The 13013-nt window shown below is 32.2% G+C and overlaps 1 protein-coding gene across 2 annotated transcripts in view; it reads right to left on the reverse strand.

Annotated features, from left to right (window-relative positions):
- Positions 1-13013, reverse strand: part of LOC127944922 (disks large-associated protein 4) — a 108184-nt gene that overhangs the window by 77551 nt on the left and 17620 nt on the right. The window contains exon 2 of one of the 2 annotated variants that reach the window (XM_052541341.1): positions 994-1064. The exons of the other annotated variant lie outside the window; for it this stretch is intronic. The gene's annotated coding sequence lies outside the window, so the exon portion shown is untranslated. The remainder of the gene's footprint in view (positions 1-993; positions 1065-13013) is intronic. 2 annotated transcript variants of the gene reach the window in all.

Raw genomic sequence — 13013 nt, forward strand, 5'->3', positions numbered from 1 at the left:
TTAGTTGCCGGTTATAGTAATTAAAAATTAAGCAGCTAATATTAATAAATAAATGGAACAGGAAAATAGGAATCAACTTATATTACATGAATTTTAAGTTGAATTATTGCCTTTAAAATTATAATAAATATGAAATTATTTTAAATATATAATATAAACAAATTGTATATGTATAAACAATATTTCCTTTTTTTAATTCATTTATGATTTTGAATTAAATACTACACTTCGATACCCTAAAATAATACATCTCAATATATACCCATTTTAAACAATTATTTAATAACCATTTTGATTAATACATTTAATTTAATCATAAATAATTACAAATAATACAAGAGATACATTACAAATAATACATTTAAATAATTAATTTAATAATTTGTGTGTGTGTATATATATATATATATATATATATATATATATATATATATATATATATATATATATATATATATTATAAATAAACAATATTTTAAACATTAATCTATTTTAACTGTATATGAAATTTCAATAAGCTACAAATAAGAAATTTCAATAAAAGTATATGCAATGTTTTTTTATAATAAATAATTAGAATTATTATAAATATATAAGATTTAAACAATAATTTATTTTAACCGTATATGAAATTTCAGTAAATTAAACCAACAAATAATATATTTCAATAATAGCATATACAATGTTTTCATAATAAACATTTAGAATTATTATAAATACATATAATTTATTTGAATTAATCACTTGTTTAATTTAATAATAATAAAAAAATACAAACACAACATTTAAACAATAACACATTCAGTGTTTTTATAATAAATATATCATGTTATATAAATATTATATTAAAATATCTAATATAAATCTATAATAATCAACCAATATCAAAACAATATATGTCTCTTAATGTTAATTCAGCACTAGCTGTACTGTACAATCTGAGCCCTTTAGCAAAAACCAGTGGAGAACCACTTTTAATAAAAGTCTTCTCACCTCAGTCCGGATCTTTACATGCTCAGCATCACGAGAGAAACAGCAAGATCCTCCCAGCGCTTTGTGTCTTTCTGAAAGCAGACGACAGACAGCTCGAATCAGAACCGCCATATTCCTTCACAATCATTTTTAAGAAACTCGAAAGGATGAAATTAATCTTCACAGAAAATTAGTCAGAACATAATGCCACAACCAAGAGAGTAACGACTGACTGGATGTTCAGTGTTTGCATTGTTCAGTGTTGAACAAATGAAAGTAATAGCTGCTCTCCTCAAAGAATCACATGATCTTTAGCACAAATAATTAGGGTTAGGACTTCTACATTTGAGCAAAAGTGAAGCCATTTCAGATTCAGTCTAAGATAAACCTTCCAAAGCCGAACAGGAGTGAACAATCTTCCGGACTAAATGTTTGTCGAATAGCGATTCTCCATTGACAATCATTTGAGAAACACTTAAACTGAGTTCAGGCAAAGCTTCCCGGAGGTCACCTGAAATTAATTCTGTTCCTGTCCTGATTAAATATCCCTAAAACATTTCCCCCAGGGATATCATCTGGGATTTATTGTGTCGAGGTCTGAACCAAATGAATTCAGCAGCAGATTCAATAAACGAACTGATACGATCCGCTCGCTCAAATCGAATGAAAGCGAACGGAGAGCCTCTCTGTCCCTGAATACAGCGATTATAATTCTGGCTTTGATCAATTACTCTTGTCACCAAAAAGCAACAATGCAATAAAGATGGGAGCGTTATTTCATAAGCCAGTTGGTTTTCCTCAGAGCTAAATATTTCGTACACAACGCTTTTGAAAATGAAAGCTGTGCTCCAATCTAAAATATATAATAAAATTAAAATATAGCTCATAATCGAGTAGATTACATTATCAGATGCTGCACTTTATATGTCAGTCCATGTGAACTAACTAAAGATGATTCAGCTCATTACTGTGGCACTAAACTGACACAAAATCAAAACCCAGCCAAATAAAAAAATAAATAGGCCACATTGATGCAAACTACCATCATTCCCAGATTTCATGCATCATTAGCCGCAGTATTGTGCCACATTGCTGTCATATGAAGTCTCTACAAGAGACTTTCAGTTATGTCAGATATAAAATCCGTTATTGTGGATTTTGATTGCCGTTTTGTGTTAAAACTCTTGGCGTCCTATATTAAATAATGAAAAAACGTGTTAAACATTATGGCTAATATGACTTTACTTGTCACTCTGGAAATGGAGAGTCAAGCCACATGCATTGCATTGTGAAATCAATTATTTCATGCTGAATATTGCATATTATTGGAAATGCAGTGGGCATTGCAGGTACAGTATGAAGAAAATATTCATACTCTGAACATTCAGTCTGTGAAAAACGTAATTATTATAAACAATAATGGACAACGGTTACATGTCTACAATGATACCTAGGTCATACACTTGAGCGTTTTAAGGAATAGTTTGCCTTTTCTCACCCTCAGGCCATCCAAGATGTAGATGAGTTTGTTTCTTCATCAAAACACTGCAGTGAATGGGTGCCGTCAGAATGAGAGTCCGAACAGCTGATAAACACCACTCAAGTCCATCAGGCAATGTCTTGTGAAGCCGAAAGCTGAGTGTTTGTAAGAAAAAAATCCATCATTAAGCCATTTTTAAATTCAAACCGTGGCTTCTCACTAAAATATGAGTGCATAATCCACAAAAACACTTCTTCCAGTTAAAAAAAAAGTCAGTCTACTGTTGATTCGCATCAAAATCAAGCCATTTATTCGTTTAGAGATCTGTGCAGATTTCTCTCCTGATTCAGATCTGACGACTTTAAAGCAATATTATGGATAGAGGACTAATGGTTTGAAATTAAATGATCTTGATGGATTTGTTTCTTACAAACAGCTTTTCACTTCACATGATGTAAATTGATTGACTGGAGTGGTGTGGATTACTTGGATTACTATTAAATTGTTCATTTTGGGGTGAACTATTCCTTTAAAGAAGGAACACTTTTGTGATATTCTCATGCATTTCAATGGCAGTTGCTTGGCTGGTGCAATGATGGCTTTGGATAATTCCAGCGATGCATTCGCCAGCCAAGCAACTGCCATTGAAATAAATGGGAATGCATTTGGTTTGCTCTCTCCAGATATTACAACTCGCCAACCACAGTCATTTGGGGAGTTGCAATATACAAAGTACTAAACACATAACTTAAAATACAAGACGGAAAACACCACAATATGACAAAGAAAGAATGAGCAGCAGTTACATTATTTCACAACGGAGCAAAAACCTAATCAAAGTGCAAAAGAAAGTAGGTACAAGTTCTTACAGGCATTTGTTTAGTGAGATAAGGTGAAGAAACATAACCACGCTCTCATCCGAAGCATGACTATGCAAAAACAAATATTGTAAATTATTCAGCGCTGCTGGGCTCTGTCTCAGAAACACACACAGTACAGTCAGACGAGATCGACTCCCGAGAAACTAACGCTCTTATAAATAGCTCAATTCTTTGATTTACAAGACAGCATGTCTTCACGCTGTCTTTTTCATCTTCATAGAGAGCGTCTGGGGTCAAAATGCGCCCCTTTGAAGATAAGCTTGGGAAAATAACAAGAAAATATCAGTGTAAATGAAAATGAAGTGATAAAAATGACTTGGCATGATGAGGAAACCATGTTTATTTCAGTCTCCATCCTCTGAATCCCATCCTTCATTTGACAGCTTTATTTTAGCATCATATAGATACTATTGTAGTTTTTATCATTTTTAAATGTAAAGTTTTTATTTTTATTTGTTGTTTGAATTTAAATTTTAGTTAACAGTGTAGTCATATGTGTGTGTGTGTGCGTGCTTTGTATTTATTTATTTTAAGCAAGTGTCCTCTTTGTCATTATTTTATTTTTAAATAGTTATTTTTGTTTTAGTTTTAATTATTGTTGCATTGTTTTATTTCAGTTAATGTTTATTTTATTTCAGGTAATGTTTTTAAAATTTGTTTTAGTTTATGTAATAGTTCATAATTAAGTGTTTCATTCATGCAATGCCTAAAATAATGAAAATAAAATGTATTTCCGGCCTTTCGACAGTCAGTTTTATGATGCATTACAAGAAGTAAAAAAAAAAAAAAAAAAAAAATGTGTTTTTAAAATACAAGACATAATTTACCCCCCCCCCCCCCCCCCCAAAAAAAAAAACCCCACTAAAAGACAATTTAAAAAGAAATAATAATAAAAAAAAAATAAAACACAGTCAAAAGTTGTGAAAGGGATATGGTTATATACCATAATTTGTTTTTATATTAAATTAACATTTAATTCAATTAGTAAACCTCCTGAGCTCTAAATAAATTATTAGATAAATGATAAAATTAAATATGTATTAATTAAATATTTGTATAATATTCTATAATTAAAATATCATAATTGTTAATTATCTAACAATTACAGAACACAATATTTTAACAAGACACTATATTAAAAAATATATATATATTTGCAAGCCATAGCAGTGAGCAGGATACATATATTTTTGCAAGTCTAATTTGTTTTCTTTATTCCTAGTCTAAACACCTGCTTATAACATTTACAGTTTCAAAATAAATAGATCAATAAAAAAATAAAAAATAAACAGTTATAATTGGAAATGCATTAAAAGGGCACTTAATTGGTCAGTCAATCACCTGAGCTGGAAAGAAAATAAATAAATATTTTTTTTAGATTTATTATATTTAAATATTTTAGATGTATTATATTTAAATACTATACTTTCAGATATTTCTTAGGGTGAAAAAACCCTAAACAGCTACTGTATCTTCTCAATGAAGAACCATACATCATCATAAGAATGTTCCTGCATTACTGCATTTTAAGAAACAGATACAATATATTCTACAATTACATAATGTCAAGGTCCATCAGTCTCGTCTCTAAAGAAAGACCCAGTTTGAGTCCCCTTTGTGAAGGACCTCTAAATTATTCATGAGCACATTCTTTGCAGAGACTAACAGCGATAGGAGCAGAGCAAACGAGTCCTGCTTCGCCAGCAAACATCAACAAATTGGGACAATTTTAGAAAATTGTGAAGGTTCTGCCTCACTTGCACCAGAACAGCATAACATTTCTGATTATCATGTTTCATGCTTTGGGATATACTGCACAATATCTGCAATTTCTTTAAAAATATTGTGTGGTTATTTTCATAATGGAACACTTACTAGTTACTGTATAATGTGCAGTATACAATATATATATATTTTTTTTTTCAAATAAAATATTTTATAAAAAATATAGATTTTGCTTGTCTGTTCAAATAATTCTAAAATATTTCTGTTCTAAAAAAAAAAAAAAAATATTTTTATATTTAAAAATATATAATTTCATTTTATTTATTTTATAAATATATAGATTTTAAGTGTCACAGTTATAATTTAAAATGTAAAATATTTGATCGTTTTTAATAAAAAACACATTTATAAAAAATATTAAATCTTTTGGCAGTCTGGTAAAATAATGACTGAAAAAAAAAGATAAAAATAAATTCACATTTACAGTTGTACAACACAAATACAATTTTGTTTTCCTTCCGAATGCAAAATATATATATATATTTTTTTTTTCAAGTAATAATATTTTTTAACGGATTTAGTTTTAGTTAACTAAAACAACCCTGACCCCACATTTTAGTTCAGCGACTGGTGTCCATGATCTTTTACATTTTTAATCCAATTTTGGGTAAAAGCTCTTAACTCTTTTAAACCAGATCAAATTATTGCTGTAAATATTTTCTCCGGTACATTAAAATATAATATACTGCAATCAAAGTCATTCCTTTCTGGATGAGATCAGATTTCTCAAAGAGCAGAAAACAGGTCATCCGCACTTTCACAGAGACTGCATGAGAAATATACAAACGTGTTTGATTCAGATCACAAAGTATCACATCTGTGAAAATCTAATTTGTCAGAGAGAAATCAGTCTCATGTGAATAAGGCTCTCGAGCAGATGACAAATCAAAAGCATCCGATCTCAAAACACACAGCGAATCACATGCACTAAACACAAAAGACTGTCAATACTCTGTCTGTCCCGAGGCACATTATTTACGACAAGCTGTGTTTTGCTCCCAATAAAAAATGTACCATCTGGGAATAAATGTGGGAATATTTTTACACTATTTCCACTGATATTCATTCCTTTGCTGTCTTGAATTGGGTGACTGGACCGTGGCACATCACATCTGTCTAATTCACACTCACCCACTTTTTACCTGCACAAGACACCAAACTACACTATAACAAGCCAGACTGACACCTGATTTACTCACACACACACACACACACACACGCACACACACACAGATACTGCAGCAGTGGGTGGAGGTTGAAGGGTTGTCAAGTGAAATCTTTATGGGGTAAACGGTCAGATATCCCTCCTGTCTTCCCCATTTAGAGATTCATCTGCTCTCCAGCGAAATCCCATTTCCAGCCTGTCAGTCTTGAGATGTCTTGAAGCCACCCGTGATGATTGCAGTGGGAAGTTCAGTTTATTTAGAGTCGTGAAAGAAGTGCTGAATCTCAGCATCGGGTTCATCCAAGAGCTAATGGCTACTTAGCGCTCGGCTCTCCAGAATATCATACATTACACTTTTGAAGTCTGTGGAATAATAACTCGTACCATGTGATACAGAAGAATCGGTAACGTCTCAAAATGTGCTCAGATTTATCAAGATGCCAAAAACTGTAATCAAAAGTAAGGGATCTCAAATATTTCTCATCAAATTCTCATTTATTTCATAAAAATGATTGTTTTTACATCTCTTAAAGGAGAAAGGGAATCAAAGGAGAAACAGTTAAGAACTACTGACTCATTTGAATCTGGAGACTAAATATTTAGGGGAAAAACATTGAGTTGAGACATAAGTGAGAACTCCATCATGACTCCTTACAATCTCAATGGTTTCTCATTGACAATAATGAGATCAAACGGAGACTTTGTGGAAGTGTCTTATGTCTTAGAGGTTTCTCCTCAGAAAAACACCCAAGTCTCAACTAGATCTCAACATTGTTTCAAACTGTACTCACGAGAGGAGACACGGATCAGGATTAGAGGAGGCCGATCAGGTAACAACATAATAACATACAGTGTGGGAAACGTATACTTGTATTATTTTTTTTTATCAATGTTTTATTTTCAGATTTGCTAAAGCTACTAAAAAGATGCTAAAGATATTAAGTATTATTATTATTTTTTTTTAAAGATTAACTTGAAGTGAGCGTAAAAGGATGGACAATAATCTAAATCATGTGCTGCATATTTTTATTATAAGATATTAAAATGCTGGCTAATAAACTGAAATAAGCCAGTTTTACACGATAACCGATAAATGGCCAATATGAAAATATACTTATATAATATATATATAAAAATAAAATGTTTATTTATGTCATTTTATCTAAATGAATAAAATATAACACTAAAAACTAAAAGTGAATGTAGGCATCACAAACTTATAATATACAGTATAACATTTTCTTCTAGATTTTTTTCTTTTTTTACAATTTGCTAAAAAAACTTTCAAGAGCAGTATTAAATGATAAATAAAATTAAAAAAAATATTTTGAAAGATTTGATAAGATGATGCAAAATATCACAGAAATGAGCAAATTGCTAATGTGGCACCAAAATAAATCTAATACAGCTATTATTGGTCAATAACATTATATATATTAAGTACAAAAAGAGTATACAGTATATTACATTTAAAATTAATCAGACTACAGTTACTTTTTTATGGATAACATTAAATATTCACACAATGGCAGTGAATTATTCATAATTTATTGATTCTCTCTAATTCTTTTTTCTCTTTTGAATTTTCATTTATAAAATATTATATTCATAAATGCCATGTAAACAAAGTTGCAAACCATGCTTCTGAATTTTGGTAAAAAACTATGAAAGTATCTAAACAATAGTGATGTATGAAAGTCACAGGGCTTCATCTGACAGCTCGGGGAACCCTGGTCTGATCCATTAATTAAAAAACATTGCACACACACACACTGTCTAAATTAACAGTGTTCAGTCTTTTGCATGTCCAAAAAATCTGGTCCGAATGCATGCACTTTTTTTTTTAAATATCCGAGCTGAACATCGAACATCCAAATAACAAGTGTTAAAAAGCTACATATGAAAGACACATGATCAGAGAGATTGCGATTGTGATATTCCCTTGTGGTGAGATCCCTGGAGATTCTCACCTCACGCAGAGGTTCAGACCAGCATTTGAGGACAATGCGGCAAGCGGCTCTTATTAGCATTGAGAGAGAGAGAGAGAAATAGAGAGGCGGCGAGATGCACATACTGATGAGGATGATGCAGTGTGTTAGCGTGCATACAGATGCAGAGCAAACGCTCGTACACAGAGGTGCAGAAACATCCGCTCACATCCACTCACACGCTCTGATGTTCAGCACTGAATGGTGAATCAGTGTTAGCTCTTCATACAGAAGGCTGCTGGAGAATAATAGATGCTGTCCGGGCTGAAAGGACACGTTTATCTCTTACTCACTCAGACACACACTCACAAAACAAACCCTCCTGAACTCTGTGTGAACTGATACTAAACATCTCTGCAGATAAACGACAGACGGCGACTGCTGTCTCACCTCTAGCTGGTTGTGTCTCGTCAGACAACATTCGTCGGTACAGATTCTGCTCTTATAGACTAACAGTGTGATGGGTGTCTTACTCTTACAGATAGAGTTTAAAAGAGTCACAGGGTTGAGCTGAACTCTGAGTTTTCCTTTCAACCATGAAATGTGAACTGAAGTGTTGGGCTGGAACAACAAGAAAAGGAATTTACACAATTGCATTCAAAAAGAACTGAAGATGGGTTTTTTTTTGTTGCAAAGCTTATTTTTATGATTAACTTCACTCATTCGTACTTCATTTTCTGATCAGTGCTACAAGGTTGGGCTGGTTTCTCACACAGTCAGCAAAATCAGATTTCACTTTTATTATCTGATTAAATACTAATAAAAAAAGTTAAGTAAATAAATCTATATATTATTTACATGTATTGAAAATTTCAGGGAAAAGCTATTTTATTTTTATTTAATTACTATTTAAAAAGAAAATGCACACTAAATAAATAAACATAACATTTTAGATTTGTTAAATTGTTAAATTACTATTTATTACTTAATCACTTTTAAATTTATTATTAAATGACAACATTTTTGCATTGCACACACACATATATATGAATATATATCTTTTAACAATTGTGTACTCTCACTAAAAACATAAAAAACAAACTGATAATACATTTTTATTTATATTTGCATAAATAATAATTTCTTACTGTACTGTATTCTATACTGTATATATATACACACACACATATATATATTTCACAAAGTCTAGATGTGTGCAAAATTAGTAGAGACATCCCATCAGATGAAAGGCTGTAATTAAAGCATGTATAAATACACAAACACAGTTATACATATAAATTCATATATATAAATACATTACTTAAATATTAATAATTATTATTATATCAGCCATTATCTATTCTGCTGCGATCCTGAGAACCATAAAGGACCTGCTTAAGTCAATTAGTCATTATCATCTTGACAATATTCTAATAATCACATTTATTTCTAAATGGTTTTGCATGTGTGCGTGTGAGAAACACCCATAAGGTCGTCCTGATGAAGGTCCTTGAGGAAGTTCTGCACAGACTAATAAGAAAGCAGACGGCAGAATCACATCACCGTCTGCGATTCCAGAGAGACGCTTAGTAAGCGTTCAAAGTTCAGACGGAGTTAAAGAGTTATTTAGAGCCGCTTATTTCTCTCTCTTGTCCGATGATGAATCTCTAACAGGCTCAGACTGTCCTGAGTGACCAAAGAAATGGGACACGTCCTGGAATGATACCCTGCCATACAATAGCAGTGCTATCAAGAAGATTGAAACTATTATGCTCTACTTTTCTGCCCTTGAGAGAAACACTTAACCTCCAGAACTGCTGTAATGTGGCCGTCCGTGACCTTTGACCCTATGGCATACAGAATCAAAGCTTATCAGCAGCAGATGATTACTAAAGAGAACTATGTTTAGGATGACACCAGCATACTACTTAGTGTATACTCCACAGGGCACACTACAGTACATACTGCATGCTATTCCCAACAAAATACAAAGTGAAACAGAAGCCATTATTTCACGATTAACACTTCAAATGCTTTACATGACCTCATCACCATCTAGTTCTAAGACAGTATTTCTCCCATTTCATTTTTTCCAGAAAATCATTAACTCAAATAAGCAGTAAAAGTACATGCAAATTACAAAATGTAAAAATGTTAATAAAATTCTTGCAAAACAAACAGAGCTAAATCACACAGCCACTTGATTCGAAATACAATAGAAACAGTAATATTGTGAAATATTGCGATTCCAAGTAACTGTTTTCTATGTGAATTAAATGTAGTTTTAATGTAGTTTTTTCAGGATTCTTAGATGAATATTAAAGTTTAAAATAAAATTGTAAAGAAAGCATTCTGTGACATTATAAATGTCTTCACTGTAATTCTTCATGAATTTAATGCATCATTTATAAATTCTAATTAAATTACACACACACAAATATGGTCACTGTGTAAATTTAGGGAAAATATTTTTATTTTCTTTCGAAATGACATTTTATTCATTAAGAGTACATACTATTATCTCACACATATGTTATATGTATATATAAATAAATAAGTGTATAGAGACTTTTTCCATATGTTGCATGAGTCTTGATATCTCTATCTGTGTGAAGGTGCAGCGTTTGTCCTCTGACTGAATAATGCAGACGCTCACGTGTCTATTTGCAGTAAAACTGCTGTACATTTTGTTCTGCAAACCGAACGAGCCTGACGAGCTCAAACGCATGAATGAGCTGCCTGCAAACCGATGCATGGATTGTCTGCACATTTCCAGAACAAGAGGCAAACATGCATTAAAAATTCAGATGTCATGCAGCAGCTGAAGCGCTGGATGATTTGTTTATAGTGACTTTCCACAAAAAAACACAAGATACTGCTTAAAGAAATAGTTTTCACATAACCTCTGTGTCTTTGAGGAGCGATGCATGTTTAAGACCATGATTCAGTTGAAAACTGTCTCAGAGCTGTCTCAAGTATTTAGTGATGTTTGTTAATGCATGCTTTTGCCAATTCTGCCAAAAAAAATTTTTTCCTCCTCAATATTGTTGTCTTGTTTTCCAACATTTTGAAACTGCAATGACTTGATGAGCAAGTGAAAAAGGAAAACAGTTGTTGTTATCTTTTTTTTTTTGCCATGAAAGTTTATTAGTTTAAAGTTAATTTTAATTTATTGGCTTACTTAATTTCTATTTTTTTAATTTTTCTAATCTTATTTTAATATTTATCTCTAATATAAATATGCAGCATGCAACCATCATCTAATGCTCACTTCAAATGAATCTTTTAAAACATTTTCATTTATTTTTAATTTAAAGGGTGGGGGGGGGGTGAAATGCTATTTCATGCATACTGAGTTTTTTACACTGTTAAAGAGTTTGATTCCCATGCTAAACATGGACAAAGTTTCAAAAATTAAGTTGTACGTTCGAAGGAGTATTTCTGTTCCAAAAATACTACTTCCGGTTTGTCACAAGTTTCGGAAAGTTTTTTTCGAGTATGGCTCTGTGTGACGTTAGATGGAGCGGAATTTCCTTATATGGGTCCTGAGGCACTTCTGCCAGAAGAGCGCACGCTCCCGTATAGCAGAGCACTGAGAGCACAACAGACTTCACTGATCAGAGCGAGAGCGTCGCCAAATGTCACAAAAGGAGTGTGTTTTTGGTTGCCAGGGCAAGACAACCCTGCACAGATTAACAAAAGAGAAACAGCATTAAGGGACCAGTGGATGGAGTTTATTTTTACAGAGCATCAACGGAGTTGTGCAAGTGTTTTTGTTTGTTCCCTGCATTTCGAAGATGCTTGTTTTACAAACAAGGCCCAGTTTGACGACGGATTTGCACATCGTTTATTTCTTAAGGATAATGCAGTCCCAACGAAAAAGGGTCACGATCGTGTGTTGGAACCGCAGGCGGTGAGTAAAACTGCTTCAAATATCTCTGTGTTGTTAACTTAGCTATCAGCGCGTAAGCACATCAAGTAAACAACATGCGATGTTGTCATCAAACTGCACTTTCCACATGTACAGCTTAAAAAAAAAAAAGACGACATAAAGTGGAACTTTAGTCATTTTCTAAAGGCTATTAGAAGTAACCCTTAGCAAATCTCTAAATAATAATATCTATGAGATGTTTTGATGCTTAAATTCATTTATAAAACGACCAAATTTGGTGTTAGTGCTTTTTTGTTTGTTTTCTCCATAAAACACTTAATTTATATATGTATATATATGTATATATATATATGCAGCACATAATCATCTAACACTCATTTCAAGTTCTTTTAATATTTTAAAACATTTATTTTATTTTCATTTTAACTAAACGATGCATTCAAAATCCCCAAATAATCAGAATTTCAGGGAAAATGTTTGTCATTCTGTTTGTTATTATGTTGTGATGTCTAAATGCATTTGTAAAATGACTTATTTTTGTGTGTTTTTTTTTTTTTTGTCATTTGTAATTTTTTTTGTATTTTAATACTGGCCTTCATTACCATTTGTATAACACTGTCTAATTTGAGTCTATTGGCCAGAATTGAATAGCTCTAATAAAAATACGCAGCACATGATTGTTGAGGGAAAGTGAGGAAGTGACTGAATTATGGTGCAGATATTCTGGCAGGATTAAAATGGCTTGAAACGGATCGCAGATTCAAACTCCACCGGCTCAAACTGTCAGCGATTCCAGCCGCAGGGATTAGCTGCAAACACAATGCTGGGAAAAAGCACAAGATAGAGAGAGAGAGAGAGAGAGAGAGAGAGAGAGAGAGAGAGAGAGAGAGAGAGAGAGAGAGAGCATTTT

Source organism: Carassius gibelio, chromosome A23 (genome assembly GCF_023724105.1).
Source record: "Carassius gibelio isolate Cgi1373 ecotype wild population from Czech Republic chromosome A23, carGib1.2-hapl.c, whole genome shotgun sequence".
Classification (NCBI taxonomy): domain Eukaryota; kingdom Metazoa; phylum Chordata; class Actinopteri; order Cypriniformes; family Cyprinidae; genus Carassius; species Carassius gibelio.